The sequence below is a fragment of the Oryctolagus cuniculus genome, chromosome 3 (genome assembly GCF_051225735.1).
Source record: "Oryctolagus cuniculus isolate XC-2025 breed Fujian yellow rabbit chromosome 3, ASM5122573v1, whole genome shotgun sequence".
In the NCBI taxonomy this organism is placed as follows: Eukaryota; Metazoa; Chordata; class Mammalia; order Lagomorpha; family Leporidae; genus Oryctolagus; species Oryctolagus cuniculus.
The window spans coordinates 109,817,684-109,840,082 of record NC_142869.1 but is presented as its reverse complement, the minus strand read 5'-3'; the positions used below and the strand labels follow the sequence as shown (position 1 = coordinate 109,840,082).

General features: G+C 39.5%; 1 protein-coding gene across 1 annotated transcript in view; it reads right to left on the bottom strand.

Moving 5' to 3' along the window:
• Positions 1–21,905, bottom strand: part of NCKAP5 (NCK associated protein 5) — a 1,067,666-nt gene extending 1,045,761 nt beyond the window's left edge. Inside the window, exon 1 of the mRNA XM_051849620.3 lies at positions 21,567–21,905. The gene's annotated coding sequence lies outside the window, so the exon portion shown is untranslated. The remainder of the gene's footprint in view (positions 1–21,566) is intronic.
• Positions 21,906–22,399: the final 494 nt, after the last annotated feature.

The following is a 22,399-nucleotide window of genomic DNA, read 5'->3' as shown; positions in this document are numbered from 1 at the left end:
CTCTGCCAACAATTGAAATGTGTGTCTTCAATTCAAAGTATATTACAGAGCTGAACGCCAAGTTGCTCTATAATTGTTCTCAGATGCATGCCTCATCTCAAATAAATGGTTACAGTCTAAAAAAAAAAAAAAAGAACGCTGTCTATTTCTTTGCTCTCCTAAAATAAAGCCCAATTTCTTCTCCAAACATACTGGGCCACTCAATACATACCTGTTAACCCAGTATTAATTTTATAAAATAAAATGAAGAATGTTAAAAACAAACATAAGTTTATTTCATTCTACCAAATGATTTCTAAATGTTCTTTAAAGATGATCGTATTACAAATCACCTTGAACTGAGCTTTACAATGAATCTTTTTCTAAAAATAAAATATTTTAAAGGATTTATGGGGAATAGAGATATTCACAAATCAATCAATGTGATACACCACATTAATAAACTGCAGAAGAAAACCAATATGATTATCTAAATAGATGCAGAGAAAGCATCTGATAAAATACAACACCCTTTCATGATGAAAACTCTAAGCAAATTGAGTAGAGAAGGAACATTCCTCAACACAATCAAGGCAATTTATAAAAAACCCATGGCCAGCATCCTATTGAATGGGGAAAAGTTGGAAGCATTCCCACTGAGATCCAGTAACAGACAGAGATGCCCACTCTCACCATTGCTATTCAATATAGTACAGGAAGTTTTAGCCAGAGCCTTTAGGCAAGAAAAAGAAATTAAAGGGATACAAATTGGGAGGGAAGAAGTCAAACAATTCCTCTTTGCAGATAGTATGATTCTTTATTTTGGGGATCCAAAGAACTCCACTAAAAGACTACTGGAAATTATACTAGAGTTTGGCAAAGCAGCAGGATATAAAATCAATGCACAAAAATCAACAACCTTTGTATACACAGATAATGCCATGGCTGAGAAAGAACTCCTAAGATCAATCCCATTCACAATAGCTACCAAAAATTTCAAATACCTTGAAGTAAACTTACCAAGGATGTCAAAGATCTCTACGATGAGAATTACAAAATCTTAAATAAATAAATAAAAGAGGATACCAAAAAATGGAAAAATATTCCATGTTTATGGATTGGAAGAATCAATATCATCAAAACATACATTCTGCCGAAAACAATTTACAGATTCAATGTGATACCAATCAAAATGCCAAAGACATTCTTCTTCTTCTCAGACCTGGAAAAAACAATGCTGAAATTCATATCGAGGCACAAGAGGCCTTGAATAGTAAAGCAATCTTGTACAACAAAAACAGAGCTGGAGGCATCACAATACCAAATTTCAAGACATACTACAGGAAGCCGGCGCCGTGGCTCAATAGGCTAATCCTCCACCTTGCGGCGCCGGCACACTGGGTTCTAGTCCCGGTTGGGGCGCCGGATTCTGTCCTGGTTGCCCCTCTTCCAGGCCAGCTCTCTGCTATGGCCAGGGAGTGCAGTGGAGGATGGCCCAGGTGCTTGGGCCCTGCACCCCATGGGAGACCAGGAAAAGCACCTGGATCCTGGCTCCTGCCATCGGATCAGCGCGGTGCGCCGGCTGCAGCGGCGGCCATTGGAGGGTGAACCAACTGCAAAGGAAGACCTTTCTCTCTGTCTCTCTCTCTCACTGTCCACTCTGCCTGTCAAAAAAAATAAAAAAAAAAAAAAAAAAAAAAAAAAAAAAAAAGACATACTACAGGGCAGTTGCAATCAAAACAAGATGGTACTGGTACAGAAACAGATGGATAAACCAATGGAACAGAATAGAAACACCAGAAATCAATCCAAACATCTACAACCAACTTTTATTTGATTAAGGAGCTAAAACAAATTCCTGGAGCAAGGACAGTCTGTTCAACAAATGATGCTGGGAAAACTGGATTTCCACATGCAGAAGTATGAAGCAAGACCCCTACCTTACACCTTACACCTTACACCTTACACAAAAGTCCACTCAACATGTATTAAAGATCTAAATCTATGACCCAACACCATAAATTCTTAGAGAACATCGGAGAAACCCTGCAAGATATAGGCACAGGCAAAAACTTCTTGGAAAAGATCCCAGAGGCACAGGCAGTCAAAGCCAAAATTAACAATTGGGATTACATCAAATTGAGAAGTTTTTGTACTGCAAAAAAAAGAGTCAGGAAAGTGAAGAGGCCACTGACATAATGGAAGAAAATATTTGCAAATTATGCAACTGATAAAGAATTAATAACCAGAATCTACAAAGAGATCAGGAAACCACCACAACAAAACAAACAACCCACTTAAGAGATGGGCCAAGGAACTAAACAGACATTTTTCAAAAGAGGAAATCCAAACAGCCAACAGACACATAAAAATATGTTCGGGATCACTAGCCATCAGGGAAAAGCAAATCAAAACCACAATGAGGTTTCACCTCACCCCGACTTCTGCTCATTTTAATTGATAGAATTATTTCTACTAATAATAATTGATAGAATTAAAAAGGAGGAAGCAATTCAACATGGGAAGCAAGATACACAGCGGACTCATAGAATGACAAATGCCCTAAACAGCACTCTGGCCTCAGAACCAGCCCTTAAGGCACTTGGATTGGGCTAAAAAGCCCATGAGAGTATCTCAGGGATTGAAAGCCTTGACACTGTGGCAAAAAAAAAAAAAAAAAAATGACCTAAATGAAAGATATCTGTGAGTGAGATCCCAGCAGAAAGAACAGGCCATCAAAGAAGGAGGTACCTTCTCTGAAGGGAGGAGAGAATTTCCACTTTGACTATGTCCTTGTCTAAATAAGGTCGGAGCTTGTGAACTCAAGAGGCTTCCATAGCTTTGGCAGCTCATGACAAGAGCCTCGGGTGATTATTGACGTCATAAACAAAAGTGTCAATTGTTAAATCAACAACAGGAGTCTCTGTGCACTTGCTCCCCATGTAGGATCTGTGTCCTTAATGTGTTGTACTATGCAAATCAATGGTATAACTAGTACTCAAATAGTACTTTATACTTTGTGTGTCTGTGTGGGTGCACACTGTTGAAATCTTTACTTAGTATATACTAAGTTGATCTTCTGTATATAAAGATAATTAAAAATGAATCTTAGTGAGCCGGCGCCGCGGCTCACTAGGCTAATCCTCCGCCTAGCGGCGCCGGCACACCGGGTTCTAGTCCCGGTCGGGGCGCCGGATTCTGTCCCGGTTGCCCCTCTTCCAGGCCAGCCCTCTGCTGTGGCCAGGGAGTGCAGTGGAGGATGGCCCAGGTGCTTGGGCCCTGCACCCCATGGGAGACCAGGAAAAGCACCTGACTCCTGGCTCCTGCCATCGGATCAGCGCAGCGCGCCGGCCGCGGCGGCCATTGGAGGGTGAACCAACGGCAAAGGAAGACCTTTCTCTCTGTCTCTCTCTCTCACTGTCCACTCTGCCTGTCAAAAAAAATAAAAAAAAATAAAAAAAAAATAAATTAAAAAAAAAAATGAATCTTAGTGAAGAATGGGGTGGGAGAGGGAGTAGGGGATGAGATGGTTTGCGGGTGGGAGGGTGGTTATGGGGGGGAGAATTGCTATAATCCAAAAGTTGTACTTTCAAAATTTATATGTATTAATAAAAGTTTTCTACAAAAAAAGAAAACCTCATCTAAGAATGAGAATTATTCTGAAGCAGATGAAATCTTTACTTATGTTAAGTTGTATACAAAATGTTAAATATTTCTCTACTTAGGAGTTCTTGTATTTCACATAAGGAATCAACATGGATATTTCCAGAACATTATACAGGCATAGAAATGTGATTTGAGAGTTATACTTCAAAGAATGTTGGAGATATCAGGCTTATTTATTTTATTTAAAATCTTTCAAACTGCTTGTTTTATAAAAAAAAAAAAAAGATAAAAAAAAAGAAAAATTTTCCAACATGTAGTATCTTCCTCAATATCTTACAAGTGATTTTACCTTACTATGAAATTATTCACTATTTCTTAACTTATAAATTTCCATACAGGAAAAAAAATGTTCTGCTGTTGTCTTAAGGCAGACTCATGTGCCACACAATAGAAGTACAGGCTCGGAAACATGGCTGAGTTGACCAAGACAATTCAATCAGAGCTGCCTTTGGCTTAGAATTTCAACTACAGACAGGCATAGACCATCATTCACTCACCCATTCAGTTCTTTCTTTGGGTTCAAATCACCCATTTCTAAATTAGGAAACTATTTCCACACAAGTTGGAGCACTTCAACCTTATGAAGAAACATTCTAGGCCGGCACCTGCGGCTCACTAGGCTAATCCTCCGCCTAGCGGCGCCGGCACACCGGGTTCTAGTCCTGGTCGGGGCGCCGAATTCTGTCCCGGTTGCCCCCTCTTCCAGGCCAGCTCTCTGCTGTGGCCGGGGAGAGCAGTGGAGGATGGCCCAGGTCCTTGGGCCCTGCACCCCATGGGAGACCAGGATAAGTACCTGGCTCCTGCCATCAGATCAGCGCGGTGTGCCGGCCGCAGTGTGCTGGCCGTGGCAGCCATTGGAGGGTGAACCAACGGCAAAGGAAGACCTTTCTCTCTCTCTCTCTCTCTCTCACTGTCCACTCTGCCTGTCAAAAAAAAAAAAAAAAAAAAAAGAAAAGAAAAGAAAAGAAAAAAAGAAACATTCTCCCAAATACAGTACCTTCTCAATATCTCATAAGCGATTTCACTCCACTATGAACTTAATCACTTTTTCTTACTAAGTTTCCATATAAATAGTGTGCTAAGATAGTCCATCAAGGTAAGCACAAGATAGATATTTTTTCTCTAAATGAAATTATATCAATATGAGCCTCTGGATCCATATTGAGAATTCATTCCTGATTCAGTTTCTCTTTTCTGATAAGGTATTAGGTTAGGATGAAATATTAAGTAACGACTGTGGAATGGTGTGGGATACCAAGAGAAAACACAGTGCCCCACATTGTTAGCAGAGATTGAACTTTCTATCATATCATTGATCCCTACCTTAGATACCCTGCTTTACCTGAGATACCCTGCTGGTCCCAGACAGGTCTGCAATGGATTAAGAATCTGCCTTTAGTGGGCAATCTCACTAACTCAATCTTGTCCTTCCTTCTTAAAAAAGGAAGAAATATTACCCCAAGAGGTATGAGAAGGGATCTCTAAAGTCATCTTCAAGGTAAGGAGTAAGGCAAACAATAGTCCCAAGGTGGAGAATTGTGGCTTCCAAAATTTGGAGCAGTTTCTAAGACTTAGTAGCATCAGATGTTGACAGCAGGCATCCAGAGACTGCACTGATGAGACAGTACGGTTCCAATAGGCAGTCGAGCAGATGGAACTCTGAAAGTTACAAGGAGCCAAAACAGCATCATTCAAGGCCAGATGGATGGAACTACTAACCAAAAACCTTCATCTAGGTGCTATCACTCCCAGGTGTATTAGTCCGTTTTCTGTTATTACAATGAAATACCTGAGTCTGGGCCTTTTATTAAAGGGAAAAAAACTTTTATTTAGCTCACAGTTTTAGAAGCTAAGCTCAAAAAGCATGGTCCTAACTCTGGTTAGGGCTTCCCTGGCTTCACCACTATAATGAATGGCATCATGGTGGAAGTGTGTTTGTGTCTGTGTATAAAATCACATGATTAGTTAGGACCACAACAAGGGGTGCGTCAGGCTTTTGACCTCCCACTAAACCCCACCTCTTAAAGATCCCCTCAACTCTGAACATCACCATTCTGAAGATCACATTTCAAACACATGAATTTAAATCATACTCAACCCATAGCATCAAGGCATCCCTAAGTTGATAGATTTCTTCCTCTCTATCATACTGGCTGTGAGGTATCTATTCTCCTAAAGTTTTAAATGTTTTAATATATTTCCCACTTCCTGTTCAAATGCAACATACACTTAAAAAGTAGAAAAGCAAGAGAGAACATTAAAAGTCAATTGAGGAGCTGGCTCTGTGTCGTAGTCAGTAAAGCCGCAGCCTGTTGTGCCGGCAACCCATATGGGCACCGGTTTGAGTCCCGGCTGCTCCACTTCAAATCCAGCTCTCTGCTATGTCCTGGGAAAGCAGTAAGAAGATGGCCTAAGTCCTTGGGCCCCTGAACCCACGTGGGAGATCCAGAAGAAGCTCCTGGATCCTGGCTTCGGATCGGCACAGCTCCAGCCACTGCTGGAGTGAACCACTGGGGAGTGAACCATAGGATGGAACACCTCTCTCTCTCTCTCTGCCTCTCCTCTCTCTGTGTAACTCTGACTTTCAAATAAATAAATAAATATTAAAAAAGAGAGATGGCACAAGACCCATAAGAAGCTCCTGGCTCCTGGCTTTGGATCAGTCCAGCTCCAGCCATTGTGGCCATTTAGGCAGTGAACCAGCAGATGGAAGACCTCTCTCTCTTTCTCTCTGTCTCTGCCTCTCTGTAACTCTGCCTTTCAAATAAATAAATTTTTAAAAAAGTCAGTTGAAGAAATGCTACCAAACTTGAGTTCAAATCCTGACCCTACCACAAGGTATTTGACCTTGAACAAGTTTTTCAAATTCTCTGAGCCTCAATTGGCTCATTTATGTATGTATGTATGTTTATATATGTATATACATGTACATATCTTTTGAGAAGGAAATGAAAAATTGCCTGGCCTAAGTACACATTAATATAGTCATTATTATTAATGGTTTGCTGTTAAAATATGACTAGCACACAGTGGTCACTCAATAAATATTAATAGGATCCTATGTCAACAGTCATGGCAGATTTGAAAAATGGAGGAGTTTCCTGATGCAGAGTCTGGAGAGTTGCTTGCAGAATGGAAAGAAACCTAAAATATCACAGGAAAAGAATAAAGATAAATACCACCCCACTACTCCTTCCCCCTACACACTCTCCTGTTTCATAGTCCCAGGCTTTTCCAGGCACAGACAGCATTTGAAAGGCCCTTGTCATAATGGAGTAAAGAAGTATTATCAACCAACCACCCAAGTCCAGATTAAAATAAATGCACCAATTGGGGAATTCTCTCCATCAATCTGGACTCTGAAAACAAAAAGGATTCTACTTAAGGCTTCATAATTAGATCTTTTCTTCCTCCTTGGATTCAAACCCCAATTAAGAAGACATGTATCCCCTACCCAATGCTCCCATTGCCACAACCACCACCATAAAACAATATTGTTTCTCTTCAGCATCAACACAACAAACCCTATTGTGTGCCTCAGACATGGGTCTCCTCCCCCACAGTCTCTATGATCCACAGTCACTAGGAACAAGAACAGCAACAAGGCTAGCTGTTGGTCAAGGGTTGCTTCCATGTGTGGGGAAGAAGGGGAAGTTACTAGCTACACACATTAACCAATCACTAATGAACAAGGTTGACAGACTAAAATATTGAAAACTGCTTAATACACATTATTCAATCAGAGATAATGATTGTTGCCTAAAATGAAAACATCATTGTAGCATACAATCTTTGCAAACTTATTACAAAAATAAGGATCTTGATTATTCACTTTCCCTACCCTGGGCTTTTCTCCTCCTGTCCCTTAGGAAAATGTCATGTGATTTCCAACAACTAATGGTGGGCATCTGCTTTCTGAAAAAAGTAAAAAATTATTACAGTTTCAAGAATGAGAAAAACTTAGCAAGACATGACACAACAACAAATTAATGCTTCTCATGTTATCTAGCAGCCTTCACCTGAATGTCTATGATTAAAGCAAGAGCCTGACTTATTGAGCAATGTAGCCACAAATTCATGTCCTAGGGGCTTTGTCAACTGTGGAAAATGGTGGATAGAACTAGGACAGGCTGAAGAAGAAGGTTCTCAAATCTCTGACTCATCACTGAGCTATTTGGGGGAATTCCATGCATCCCCCTGGGGAATAGTGAAGCTGAAAAGACAACCAGTTCTGGCCCCTGATGATAAACAAAGGAAAGAACCCAAAACTCCACAGGATTTTGATGGATAAAATACATCCTAGAAAACTCTACCTCAAAGAGCTGGAAAGTTCAAAATGAAGGAAATATTAACAGAAATGTATGCACAGGGCTACAGCTATAACTGAGCTCAAAGCCCTCCGCCAACAGAGCACAATTCCAATCACTCACACCAAATTTGAATTAGGTTAATGTTGAAGGAAATAAATACTCCCTGGGCATCTCAAACAATGAGAATGAAAATCATACTTAGGGATGGAAATTGGCTATGGAGAACCCACATGTGGGTAACAAAGAATAGATTGAGGTTTCTGGGGTATCCCAGGCAGCCATCACAATTTAACAACACATCCTGTAATCCAATGTTCAAGGTACAATCAGAGCTACAAAATAGTAGTGTGAAAATGTGGTTCCTGACCACAGAAAGATTACAATCTTATTAGAAAAACAGGTCATCTGAAATACTGAGAAGATGAAAAATAAGACAGAGGCATTTTGGCTGTGACTCATCAATCCAAAGAAAACAACTGGAATTTCAGGGGGTAAAGAATGGTTTCTCTACTATCCTGGGAGTGGGCATTACCAGCATCCCCTCCTACTGTTACTTAAGTGGATTCCTCATTGTGACTGACACAGCATGTAGGGATGCAATTCAGGCTTAGCCAACTAGACACTCCCAGTTGCTTTTGGATTTGGACTGACTGAAGACAATTAGGCTTACACAGTGGTTACAATGGAATTCTACCATGGCAATGATGTCCTGACTCTGACTTTTGGTGCCATCTTCCTGCTAATGCGACAGTGCGAGGTGCAGTGATGGTTTAAGTCACTGAGTTATTGGCCTGCATGTGGGACACCTGGATTGTAGTCCTGCCTCCTGCAAGGTCCAATCATTTAGGGCATTTGGGGACTGAACTCTGTCTCTCTCTGCTTCTCAAATCAATAAAAATAATCCTATTTTATTTTTTAAAGATTTATGTATTTGAAAGGAAGCATAACAGAGAGAAGGAGATAAAGAGGGGGAGGGAGGGAGAGAAAGGGAGGAGGAGAGAGAGAGAGAGAAAAAGAATAAATCTTCCAAATTCTACTTCACTTCACAAATGGCTGCAATAGCCACGGATGGTCCAGGCTGAAGCCAGAAGCCAGGAACTCCATCCAGGTCTCTCACATGTGTTGTAGGAGCCCAAACACTTGAGCCATCTTCTGCTGTCTTCCTGGGTACATTCACAGGGAGCTGGATCAGAAGCAGATTAGCCAGGACTCAATCTAGCACTCAGATATGTGTTGCCAGTGCCACAAGTAGTGACTTAATCTGCTGTACCACAATGCTGACACCTTGATTATATATTTGACCCTTCAATGAAGTTATTGGAAATTTAAATTAGATTGTATATAATGATAAACATACATAAAATATATGAAAATTATATATATTTTAAAATGTATACATTAATGTATATGACACAAATATACATATGAAAGACTTCTTATGGAAGTACTCCAAATATTTTAGGTTTCTTGGCTTTATTGATAATAATGGATTGATTTTGGCAGAACATACCAGAGACAGAGTGACCAATGGAAGGCAACTCAGGTTGGATTAATACAGCACAGAATTCCTCTACCCAAAGCAAGTGGACTGGTGTGTCACTTGTAAGAATCCTCTATATTCCTCATAGAAACTGTAAGTTGTATACATATGTGCCTCATCTCTATTCTTATTTTTTTAAAGATTTATTTATTTATTTGAAAGTCAGAGTTACACAGAGAGAGGAGAGGGAGAGAGAGAGAGAGAGAGAGAGAGATCTTCCATCCGCTGGTTCACTCTCCAATTGGCCACAACGGCCGGAGCTGGGTGATCGGAAGCCAGGAGCTAGGAGCTTCTTCCAGGTCTCCCATGTGGGTGCAGGGGCCCAAGGACTTAGGCCATCTTCCACTGCCTTCCCAGTCCATAGCAGAGAGCTGGATCGGAAGTGGAGCAACCGGGTCTTGAACCGGTGCCCATATGGGATGCCGGCGCTTCAGGCCACAGCACTAGCCCTATCTATTCTTATTTGTTATCACCACTTTCCAATGGCCCAAATAATTTGGTCCAGTTTGATCTTTATCCCTTTAATCAAAGTGTACTTAAAATGCTTCCCATTCTCTCTCTTAAAGTTGAAATCTTTCTTTTGGCCTCATCTCCCAGTATTTTTTCTTATTATTTATTTATACAGAACACATTTACCATGAAATACTGATTATTGATATGCAAACACTTTGTATAAATTAAGATTTTGCTTGCTTTATGGATTTTTGTGTTCTTTTATTTTTCTTTAAAAGCATAGCAAAAAAGATTAGAAAAAAATGGCCAGAATTATAACATTGAGTCTCCAGATGATGAGATTAGATGCAATTTTAAAATTCTCTTCCATATCCTTTGTGGTATTTTCCAAATTTTCTACAAATAATCATTAAAATATACTTTATAAATAGAAAAATATTACATACTTCGATATTATAAATAAGCCCCAAGTTGATTTAATGAAGATAACAATATCCAAAGACAGGATGCCTTCACAGACCTACCAGAACATTCACTGGACTAGATGTTGTATGTGTGTTTGTGTGTGTGTGTGAGAGAGAGAGCGCTTTATGTACAATTTTCCTTTTTTTGCTACTCTCCTTATTAAATGAGAAAATGGTACACTTTTATGCATTTAAGTTCCTAGCAGCAGTTCAATGTCCAATGCAGTTTGAGCATTTAACATGGAGATTTTGCACCTTTGTTCACATGCACTTTGAACTTTCCTTTGCACTTTCTGGTTGGATTTTTCCTAGGCAAAAAAAATCTGAGTGATTTGTATCACCAAGCCACCACCCGCACATTTACAGGCTTGCAAAAATTCTAGTCTAGACAATAATTAAAGTCAGAAATGTAACTTAATTAAAGCACGTCTTTCCTTAGCCCTGCGGGCCATTCCTCAGCGCTCTGCACCAGCAGTGTTTACTTAGGCCGCTCTGGGGATGTGCTTGAAGATATACTGTCTTGGGCACAATCTCTCAGCAAGTGTACAAAAGGGCCAAGGTGGGTAGGGGTAGTGGCAGGTTTAGGTGGTCATAAGGAGGATGAGAAGTGCTGACAAATGTCAGAGGTCATCACAGTGTAGTTAAGAAATCAGGAAAACAGAAATGAAACGTGGTCAGGAGCCTAATAAACCCTTAGACAGAATATGCTCCAGAAATCACAAAGCAGCAGCTTGAGGGGGCTTTCTTCAGATATAGTTTAATTTAAAAAAAGATTTATTTATGCCTTTGAAAGGCAAAATGACAGAGAAAGGGAGAGGCAGAGAGAAACAGGAGAGAGAGCGGGGTCGGTGGGGGGGGGGGGGGAGAGAATATCTCCCATTTGCTGGTTCACTCTTCACATGTCTACAGCAGCCAGTACTGGGCCAGGCCAAAGCCAAGAGCCAGGAACTTCGTGTGAGTCTCCCACACGGGTTACAGGGGCCCAAGCGTTTGAGCCACCATCTGCTGCCTCCCAGGAAGCTTTAACAGAAACCAGACTAGAAGCAGGGTAGCTGGAACTCAAACTGCCACTCCTATATGGAATGAGGGCTTACCAAGTGGTCTCCTAACATGTCCTATCATAACACCCACCCTATTCAGATATATTTTAGTCTGCCAACAAAATGGTTTCTTATTCTTTAATATTAGCATTTAAAATGGGAATATTTTATCTAATAAACAAATTTCTAGCTTCTCTTAAATAGTTGAAAAACATTTGAGTCAATTCTTTTTTCTTTCATTCCATTTTTAATTTTAATTGTAATTAATTTTTAACAGACTCAATATGATTTATAGATACAAGTCTAAGAGCAAAATGAAACAGCTGATTCCTTTTTAGCGACAATTGCTGGTGCTAAGTAACAGCTATATGCTGCAGAGTTCATAGGTTGTGTTTCCAGTTCACCCACATCCTTCTGAACCTCTGCCTTCCTTCCCCAGTGAGATCCAGGGGCTGTTTCAGATTTTATCATGCAGCTGATCTTGTTTTTCTCATTCCTAGCAGCCTTCCATTAGTTGTATCACCTGGACAGCCTTTGCAGTTATTGAATCTTAAGACCCTGCCCACCTCCCCCCTCCAGACCACTTCCCCTGTATGTACTTTAACAAAGTCATTCCTTTAGTTAGAATCTTCCTCTCTCTTTGCTTACTGGTGCCTCACTAGAAATGGAACAGGATTCAATCCTAGGACTACACGAGTATCATAAGCTTCTAGGAGAAGAATAAAATGGCATGGTATAGAAAATCTATTGGATGTGCAGTCAGTTAACTAAGATTCAATTTCAGCTAAAAATTTGGATTGTCAGAAAAATGTGAGTATAGATCCTACTTGCCAATTTTTAGTATGATACCTTGACCAATATACTTAAATTGTCTGTGGCTTTTTCCTTATCTTTAAATGTAAATATTTGCCCTGCCTGCCTCAGAGAATTCTTGTAAAATCCAAAGACATTCTAAGAAGGTTATTTAAATAGTTCATAGAATTAAGACAATTTTAGATTTTTTTTTTGCCAAAATTATTAAACTACTCTAGAAGGGGTGGTGAAAAATGTATTTTAGCAAATGTTTCAAATTCTCTCTGAAAAAAATCAATACTATAAAAATATATGTGTAGTATGTAACTTTTCTTTTTAACCCAGAGTGCAGAAATATTTTAAGGGCATATATGACCTTTCTTCCTAACACTCCAGGAGCCCTAACTGAAAATCTGATTACCACAGTTTCCACAATATCTACTATTACATAAGTTACCATACCCTAATCATGTCCATTAACAATGGGGATATATTCTGAGAAAAGCATCGCTAAGTGGTTTTATCATTGTGTGAACCTATAGATTGTATTTACACAAACTAAGACAGCTATAGTTGATGTAATCTTATATGACCATTTTCATATATGCAGTCCATCACTATATTTGACTACATAAGAAGTTATAAATTGGCTTATAACATATTTCTGATTTGTACACCATGTACTTTAAAAAAAACTGACATAAGAAGGTATAACTATAATATTCTGCTCTGTGGTGGCTAACAAAACAAAGAGTATAAAGAAACTGATAACACAACTAATAAGTCTAAAATTAAAAAAAGATTCTGTGTGAATATAAAAATCATAAATATTTGTTATAAATAATTTGCCTGTGGCCATAGTCACTTTTGTAAATAAGCACTGTTAATATTTGAGTCTTTTTTATAAGTAATATTTTAGTTAACATCATTTAATTGGATATTTCTTAAAATTACTACTTTTAATGGCTGTGAAATATTTTATCTTGAGAGTAGGCTATTTGATTCACAACGGCAAATGTTGAAGCTACATTTTACTGATTATTATATTAATATTCATGAATAAAAAGAAAGTGCAGCATTATAAAAACATAGGATAAAGAAATAAAGAATTAGTTTCTCATTTTTATGGAAACACTTTATAACATTTGTTCAAATGCATCCGCATATATATGTAGATAAAGACATTGCTTTTAAATAGTTCCTAATACACATTTATTTTAGGCTACATTTCTACTTAATATATCATAGTCATCATTCCAACCAATTAGATCTCATTTTCAATGGCTGCACAATATTCCACTGTGCTGTTGTTCAACTGATTATTTCTTTAAAATACATTCTTATAAGCACTGTTGAATCACGGGCCCAGTGCTGTGGCATAGTGGGTAAACCCACAGCCTGCAGTGCTGACAGCTCATATGGGTGCCGTCTGAATCCCAGCTACTCTACTTCCAACCCAGCTCTCTGCTATGGCCTGGGAAAGCAGTACAAGATGGCCTAAGTCCTTGGGCCCCTGCACCAGCATGGGAGGCTCAGAAGAAGCTCCTGGCTCCTTGTTGCTCCCCCTCTTCACGGAGGAACGACACAGGACCCTGCGCTGTTCTTTTGTCTGCTCGGCCCTTCCCAGGTTTGCTGCTGGTTCTTCCCCGGGTTGGCTGCCGTCCCTCCACCTCCGTGGAGGGGCGGGCCCCCCTGCCACTTTCCCCACTTCCGCGGGGGAGCGGCATACCGCAGGCCAGCTCTCTCGGGGGCTGCTCAGATGTTCCTCAGGTGTTCCCTTTAGATGTTCCTGGTGCATGTTGGCTCTCTCCTCCTTTATAGTCCTCTTCCACCAATCCCAACTCTGCTACCCAGACACCGAGTACGCTACTCTCCTCCAATCAGGAGCAGGTCCTACAGTTTATTGGTTGAACTGGAGGCAGCTGTGTAGAAGCTGTTTACTCCTCTCCCAGCGCCATATTGTGGGAGAGCAGATGCATAGAATAAGTCTTAATTCGAGTAACTTAGTCTAGTCCAAGTTGCTCCCCACAGCTCCTGGCCTTGGATTGGTGCAGCTCCAGCCATTGTGGTCAATTGGGGAGTGAACCAACAGATGGAAGATGTCTCTCTCTCTCTCTCTCTCTCTCTCTCTCTCTGCCTCTCCTCTCTCTGTGTAACTCTGACTTTCAAATAAATTTTAAAAAAATCCAACTAACTGAGCACCAAAGGGGAAACTTGTTGAAGTGAAATGGACACTATGAGAAACAGTGACTTGATCAGCTCTTGTCTTGACGGTTGATGTACAATGTAATACTTTATCCATTTTAGTATTTTTTTTTTTGTTCTAGTACCATTGGTTGAACTCTGTAATTAACACACAATTATTCTTAGGTGTTTAAATTTTAACTGAAAAGTGATCCCTGTTAGGAATTTGGAAAACATTATGCTGAGTGAAATAAGCCAAAAAGAGGCAACAGATGGCCCTGTGATAAGATTCCTCAAAACCAAGACAAAGAGGAAAGATCTGCACATTTCGGCAGAATTGAAATGGAGAGAATTGCAATCTTTATCTTCTTTAAAATTTGGCCAAAACTTAGCTCCTGCAGAATTCACTGAAAATATATGACTGCTAATTTAAGATTAAAACCTTAATAGCACACTCAACCTCTTACCTTTGCATATTTCCTCAACTACATCCAATTATCTGTCATGGTAATATCTGCTTCTCCCAGAAATGCTTAAATGCAGTGAGATCAACAAAATGAGAATTTAGCTCAAATATGAGCCTTTCCTGGTGCTGTGTGATGGTAGTGACTCCAAAAACAGCCCTGCATGTCATCCCCAGTCACGAAAACAATAGATATCAGCTAGCCTCTCTCTCTTTCCTCTCTTTCCCTATTTCATTCCGTATCTATCTCTACTGATGTAGCTTTTAGAATGGCTTGTGTATCTGTCAAACTCTGTCCATACCTCTGCCACTGGTTTGAGTATTCCTCATTCTCTTGTGAGACCATAGCCATAGCTTATTACTGTGTCCCCAGGCTCCCTTCTACTCACAACCTGACAGGGCCACACTGTCCTAATTAAAACCCCTGGTGACTTACCATTGCTAATAGGACAAAACTGTTCTAGCAGGAAACTAGAACATATTTTAAAAATGTATTTCTTTGATTTATAACTTAAAATACCTGATATGTGATAGATATGTAGACCTCTGAATTGCTCCTCATGCTCAGAAATGGAAGGGTGGACCTAACTTAGGCATGTCCAATCACTCTGGTTTCTTCCATTAGCATTTTAAAAAATAACGCCTCTATTGGTGTGTAATTCACATTTAATAAACTTTCCCTTCTGAAACAGTACAGAATATTTAGTATATCAGAGTTGTACAACCATCATCACTAATTCCAGAACACTTCATCACCCCAAACAGGAACTCGAGTTTCAAACATTCCGCAGTATAATTTATCCTAACCCCTAGTAACCACTTTCTGTTTCTATGAATTTTCTTATTTTAGCCAATTACCTGGAATCCCAGAGTATGTAGCCTTTTGAGTATGGCTTTGCTTACTTAGCATAGTGTTTTCAAGGCTCATTGGCAGCTTGAATTAGTATTCTTTTAATATAGCTGGATAGTATTCCATTTTATGGAAGTACCATATTGTTTATCCATTCAACAACTGACAGACATTTGGCTTCTTTCCATTTGTTTGGCAATTATGTATACTTCTTCTATGAGAAAATTAGGAATATTAATGCACAAGTTTTTGCATGGACATATGTTTATGATTCTCATATCTAGGAGTGGAATTGTCGGATTATATGGAAACACTATGCTTAGTATTTTAAGAAATTGCCAAACTGCTTTAAAACTGAGTATACCATTTTACATTCTTAGTAGCAATGCATAAGTGTTATAATTTTTTTTACATTTTTGTAAAAATGAAATGTTAATTTTTTTCTTATTATAGTCATCTTTGTGGCCACATAGTATTATTACATTTCATTTTAATTTCTATTTCCCTAATAATTAATGATATTCAACATGTTTTCACATGCTTATTGGCCACTTGCATATCTCCTTCAGAGAAATGACCGAATTCTTTACCCATTTTTAATTGGGTCATTTGTCTTTTTATGGTTGAGTTATAAGTATTCTTTATATAGTCTGGTTGAATGGTATTCCCTTGCAATGAGTTCATCCTAGTTGGAATTTATTGAGCTTTCTGGATATGTAGATTCATGTCTTTTATCAAATGTGGAATGCTTTTGATAAACATTATTCTTTCGATGTTTTTCTTCCTATTCCTATCTCTCCTTCTCCTAAGACTAACACAATGTGTGCTGTTCCACAAATTTGATTTGAGAACTTTCCTAGGGAAAAGGATTTTCACACTGAGAGAATTTTGAAACAAGTCAAATAAAGATAAAACCTGAGAGCGAGAGTGTCCAGGGATCTTACAGGTTGGATCATGACAATTCTGTAGGAACGACACTTTGCCCCTTCCACTACTTTGATTGCAAAACTGTTAGTTTTCAACTCGGTGAGAGGTTATTGGGAAAAGGGCAAGTTAAATGCCACAAAGCTGCTCTTGCTGATATTCAGCTGATTTCTTTCCACATTCCAAATAAATGCTCCTCAGGCTGTTCACTTCCTGAGCTCCAAATGCATTGATTTGGACGAATTTTTTCAGAGCAGTCTTCCTTTGCTTTTATGGAGAAAAAGATTTTCAAAGGTCCTTACTCTAGCATTTCAAAAGAGCTTCTCTTTCCCTTTAGCTTTCTTAAGGCACTAGAACAGGGCTTTAAATGGTTTATCTCATCATGTTATCCCACCTTTTGCCAGGGCCTCTTTCTTCAACTGGATCTGTATGAGTGCTTCAAAATTTAAGATGTAAAAATAGTTTTAAACGTATTTTCTATAACCAAGTAACAAGTCACTATTATTCAACCTCACTGTGCTTAATAAAGATAATGAAAAGTAGAATTTCAATCAAATAGAACCCAAAGACTTGAAAATTTTAAGCAAATATATAGCATGTGGGTATATTGTGCAACTACAAGAGAAATACTGTATCATCTAGGAGTTTTGTCTGAAGAGAAGCTTTTTGTTGCTCTTAACTACTGAAGTTGTAGTTCTCTTCTTCTACTCCTTCTAAGCCTTCATCTACAGACCCACAAATTCATGGCTGATATTCAGTAAAGTGATGAACAGGTCCTTACACTGATATTTTAGTCTAGATGACTAGACTGTACTTTGCTATGGCACAAAGTAGATTAATACAATAGACTAACTACTAACATGGAAACAAAACAGTCTTATGTGAATGGATGATAATCAAAGAGATAACTAGAGGTTAAGAGTGCAAATGTAGGTTTCAGAAAGTCTACGGAATTAAATTTGGCTCCACCACTCACCAGCTCTTTGAGAAGCTTGGGAAAGCCTCTAATTCCTCTCTGGAGTAATGCTTATTTCATTGGTATTTGGTGCAGGGTAGACAAGATAATGTATGTATAACATATACATGTGGTGCACAACTCACAATAGGCCCTCAGTAAATGATAGTATTAGGTGGTAACCTGAAAAACCCACCCCATAGCAGACTAACTGCAGCTGCATGAAATATTTCAATTTTAAAAACTAAGAAATGTTGTAAAGGGAGGCTATAACCTACAAGTAGTCTTCCATCTCTCACCATATAAATCTTTCTTAGACTGATTCATATATTTGGATTTCCCCACGTGTAGCACATGTTAACTCTTATACATCATAGACTTCCAGGGAACATGTCAATCATTCATGCATGTATTCACACATTCAATATTTATTGTGTCAGGCATTACACTAATCTTAGCATTGGCATAGGGACATGGATCTATTGAACAGGTCCCTACCCTCATGGAGGTTACCTTCCAGCAAGGAATGGAGGCAGATTCTGCTGAGTCTATCCCAACATTAGGGATGAAAAAACTCAAATATTTAAGATCTGAAGTCAAGCATTTCCCTGACTCTCTCAAAGTTCCAGTTCTGCCATGTTGCATATTTCACCAAGGAGATCCCCACAACGGCATCTGGATGTTAAAGTAGAGGACATGACACAGATGCTATGTTTCTGCCATTCCTGTCAGAACTGCTGGGTATTCCACAACACCTGTAGCTAAGACCCCATGATTCTCTTCTTAGCTTCATATGAGTCAAGAAACAGAGAAGGAAAAATCACCATGTTCCCAAATTTGTATATATCAAATTCATGAAGTTTGTATTCCTTAAATAAAATTTAAAAAAAGCAGAGATGCTCGTTTTGATGGAGGAGATAATGGCCAAGGCAGTACAATCCTGGAGCCAGCAGGGGTGGCCTCAACTTCCTAGTCATAGATACATGAGAATAACAGACATGCAGTTGTCAATTCAGTCGTGTTCTTCAGAGCACTACTCTTGGAAGTTCTGCCTGCTCCCCCTGCTTCTGCAAGGTTTTATATAACACCTAAAACCAGCATGAAAGCTCTTTCTCCTGAAACTGCTCAACATGGTTTATATTATCTGTTACCACACTGGGACCAACATTGAGAAATGAATAAGAAAAACAAATAAACAGGAGTAGTATTGATTGTAATAAATGATGCAAAGACTGATACAAGTTGAATGCATTAGTCTTGTTTTGTGCTACTATAGTGAAACACCTATGACTGCGCTACTTCCAATATCTCCACACGAAGGACAAAAAGCCTTCTACAAGAGAACCTTCCAGGTACACACTCAATCCCATCAAACCAAAGCAGAAAGGGAAAGGTTTCAAGCAGAGTGGTAAAGGGAACTCCCTTAACAATAGAATTTAAGCAAAGACCTAAAGGAAAGGAGGAGTAAAGTGAAGAATTAGGGAAAGAAATTTCCAAGGCGAGCAAACAAAGGCCAGAGCAAAGGCCCAGTGATGGGGAAGAGTTTGTTGCATGTACTCCTCAGAGAAGAGAGCAGCATGGGAAGACTGGTTCAAGACAAGGCTGGAAATTTAAACAGGGGCCACCCTTCCTCTAAGTGTAATCCAAGGACTGTAATCAGTCTGTGAGCTATTTATTGAGTACAAAAATTAAGAATAAATACTAAAAAATTTTGCAGCAATTTGGCATTACATATCATTCATTTATAAAACTATCAGTCACAACATATTAGCAATTAAAACAAAGAGGTGAAACCTATTCTTCACCACAGATTGTTTGAGAAACATTGTTCTACATGTCTAGGCTCTCAAACGTCTCCTGTATAGGGCCATATTAGGGATGTTTTAGGCTTTCATGGCACTCTAGAGTTTCTATGGCAATTCCTCAACCTTGCCATGGTAGCTCCAAAGCAACAATGAACAATATGTAAACAAATAGGTACTGCTGTGCTCCAATAAAACTTTATTTACAAAAAACACATTGCGCCAACTTTGGCCTGCATTCTGGAGTATGTCAACCACTGTTCTAGGCCACAAAAGAAACTGAATTTAACTACAAAGCAATAACATCATCTGCTTATTTGAAGCAAACCCTTAATCTTGACCCCACCTCATTTCTGCCTGCACATATCTGTGGTCTTTGAATCATGGACTGTAAGTCAGAAAGGGCCTTCCAGCTCTGCCCAACTCTACCTGAGTGTTTCCCTCCTTTCAGTCCTGAGAGGTGAAGTCCCTGCTTACAGGATCTGCATCTAAAGGTAGAGATAATTTTTGTCTCTTACCTGCATCCCCAAAGAGAACACCCACCACTCACCCTGCCTTCCTCAGCTTGATGAGCAACTCAAATCCTCAGGAAGTCACAGCCTTGCAGGCTCCAAGATCCAGCCAGTGCAACATGGATTCACAGAGTACCAGAATCATTAAGTCACCTTGCTATCTAGTTTCTAGAATTCTACTATCCCAGGTTTTTTTTTTTTTGTAGCAAACTGCACTTTTGTTGACTTGGGCATTTGTGGCCATCACCCATCTCTGGCTCTTTTGGTATGTCTGAAATGGCTGCATTGGACAGGAGGCACACCACATGTGTAGCCTTGTTTTTCTCTGGGCTCAGACAATGCCATAGGCAGGAAAGCCTTCCATGTTCACACATATTCCCATTCACACAACATCCATTTCATAAACAAAACCCCATACACATATAGTAGAACACCTATCCTCACCCTACCTGGACTAGCGACCACAGTGTGTATAAGATGGCTTCTACCCAGTAGGTCTCTCACTCAGAGGGTATAGAATTCATGCAGTTCTTTCTGAAACCTCTTTTATTTAAGATTTCTTTCATTGACTCACAACAAACTTAATGGATAAAACTTTGCTATTGCAAGTTTCCTTAAAATATCCCTTTTGGATCTACCACCATTTATGTTGGCAGGAGACAGCTTGGAGAATTTGGAAAGTCTCAGTTTGGCACAACCTCAGAGCTACTGGCACATTAAAGATTAATAAAGTGCATTTAACTGAGCTAAGGACACTGCAATATGATCCTTCACCATGAAATGTGTGAGATTCTTTGTTTGCAATGAACAAAACCTGAAGCTCAGAAAGGACCTACCATGAGAAGCTAAGATAGGAAACAATTAGGAATTTGTACTTCTATCATTGGTCAATGGGCAGGCAGGAATCAATTTCCCCTGCTTAGACATACTCTTAGCATTGTCAGGAATTAAAGATGGGCAATGCAATCTGACCACAGAGTTGGGTGTTTATTAACTTTGCAGTACCACAGAGTTAGTACAATTGCACCTGCCTCATTAGAGGCTAAGAAAAGAATGGTTCTGAATTAATTCCCAAGTCAACAGCTTCTCCAATGAAAGTCAGGGTAAATCAAAGCATTTCTAAATGTTTCTGCTTTGCTTTTATAAACTAGAATGCTTGGATTTTATTAAATATTAACCCAGGAAGGGAAAAAAGATCAAAACAACACTATTCACATTGCATGAGGGCAAACAAATGGCAGTAGAATGAATCAGACAACATTTAAAATGAAATTAAAAGTTAAATAAGCATGTAGATCCTAACTTTTGGATCCAAGGAGGACTCTATCTGCTGTCAGTCACCAGATACCTGGACACACAGTACCAAGTCCTGGAACCAATCAGCTAGGGCAAACATTTTAAAAGGCACCATCCTGAACTCTGGAAAAGTGCTCGCCAACTCCACGTGCTGCATAATGTCTTGTGTCTATTTGCACAGTGAGTATGATCTCTTCACGTCCTGTGAAAAATCACAGGCAAACTGTGCCCTCTGCAAATCAGAGCTTAGACCAGAGCGCTGAGCACGCTGAACACTCTCATGGACACTGACATCAACATTCAAGGGGAAAAAAGAAAAGAAGATTATGTCCTTACCGAAAAGGCATAGCAGACAGGGATGTAGAATGTTTCACTTTAGCCCTCTCTTTGCTTTCTCTTTCATTCAGTCAAGGTTCTAAGGCTATTGAGAAGAGTTCCTGGGGTTTTCGAATCTTCCTTCAAGAGTTTTAATCACTGGCTTCCACAGACCAGGTTTAACAAACAGTGCTGTGTTCTGTCAATATTTGTATGCAGCACCACAGTGGGCAACCAGCCAACACCCAGAGATTCAAGAGGCAAGGAGAGAAAACTGACACCCTAACAAACACGCTGTCTTCTTTTGTGTCCTTTAAGGAGGTGCTCAAAGTGTCATCTTTGATTCTGATGGGGGCTAAAGATAGCCTCTTTCTATGACTTTCTCCAATGCCCTCTGTCTGAAACCTTTACCAGGCTGCCTGAGCTGAGTTCCGCAAAGTTTGTTTTTTGTCTCACTGCCCTGAAATTCTCTGCACAATCGCACAGTTTGCCTCTCCACCAGCTGCACTTTAAATGTATTTTAATTGGCTGGAATGTCGAAAGAATCCATTTGGCAGTCGTTTGCATGTGCAGCACGCCCAGGGCAGCTGAAAGGGGCCCCAGAAGCAGCCGATTACTTCATCAAAAGCTGCAGTTTGAATACCATTGACTCCTACATAACTACAGTGAACTCAATTCTATAGGCAAGCAGGAGTAATTAATAATTTGCTGAGAACATTCTTCATTCATCTAAAAACCAGAAAAGCAAAGGAAAAATATATCCCTGCAGACACAACAGTTCTTCTGAAAGGCTTGATTTATAGCCCCCAGTTCTACTTTTCACAAACATTGACTCTGTATAGCATTACAGGAGG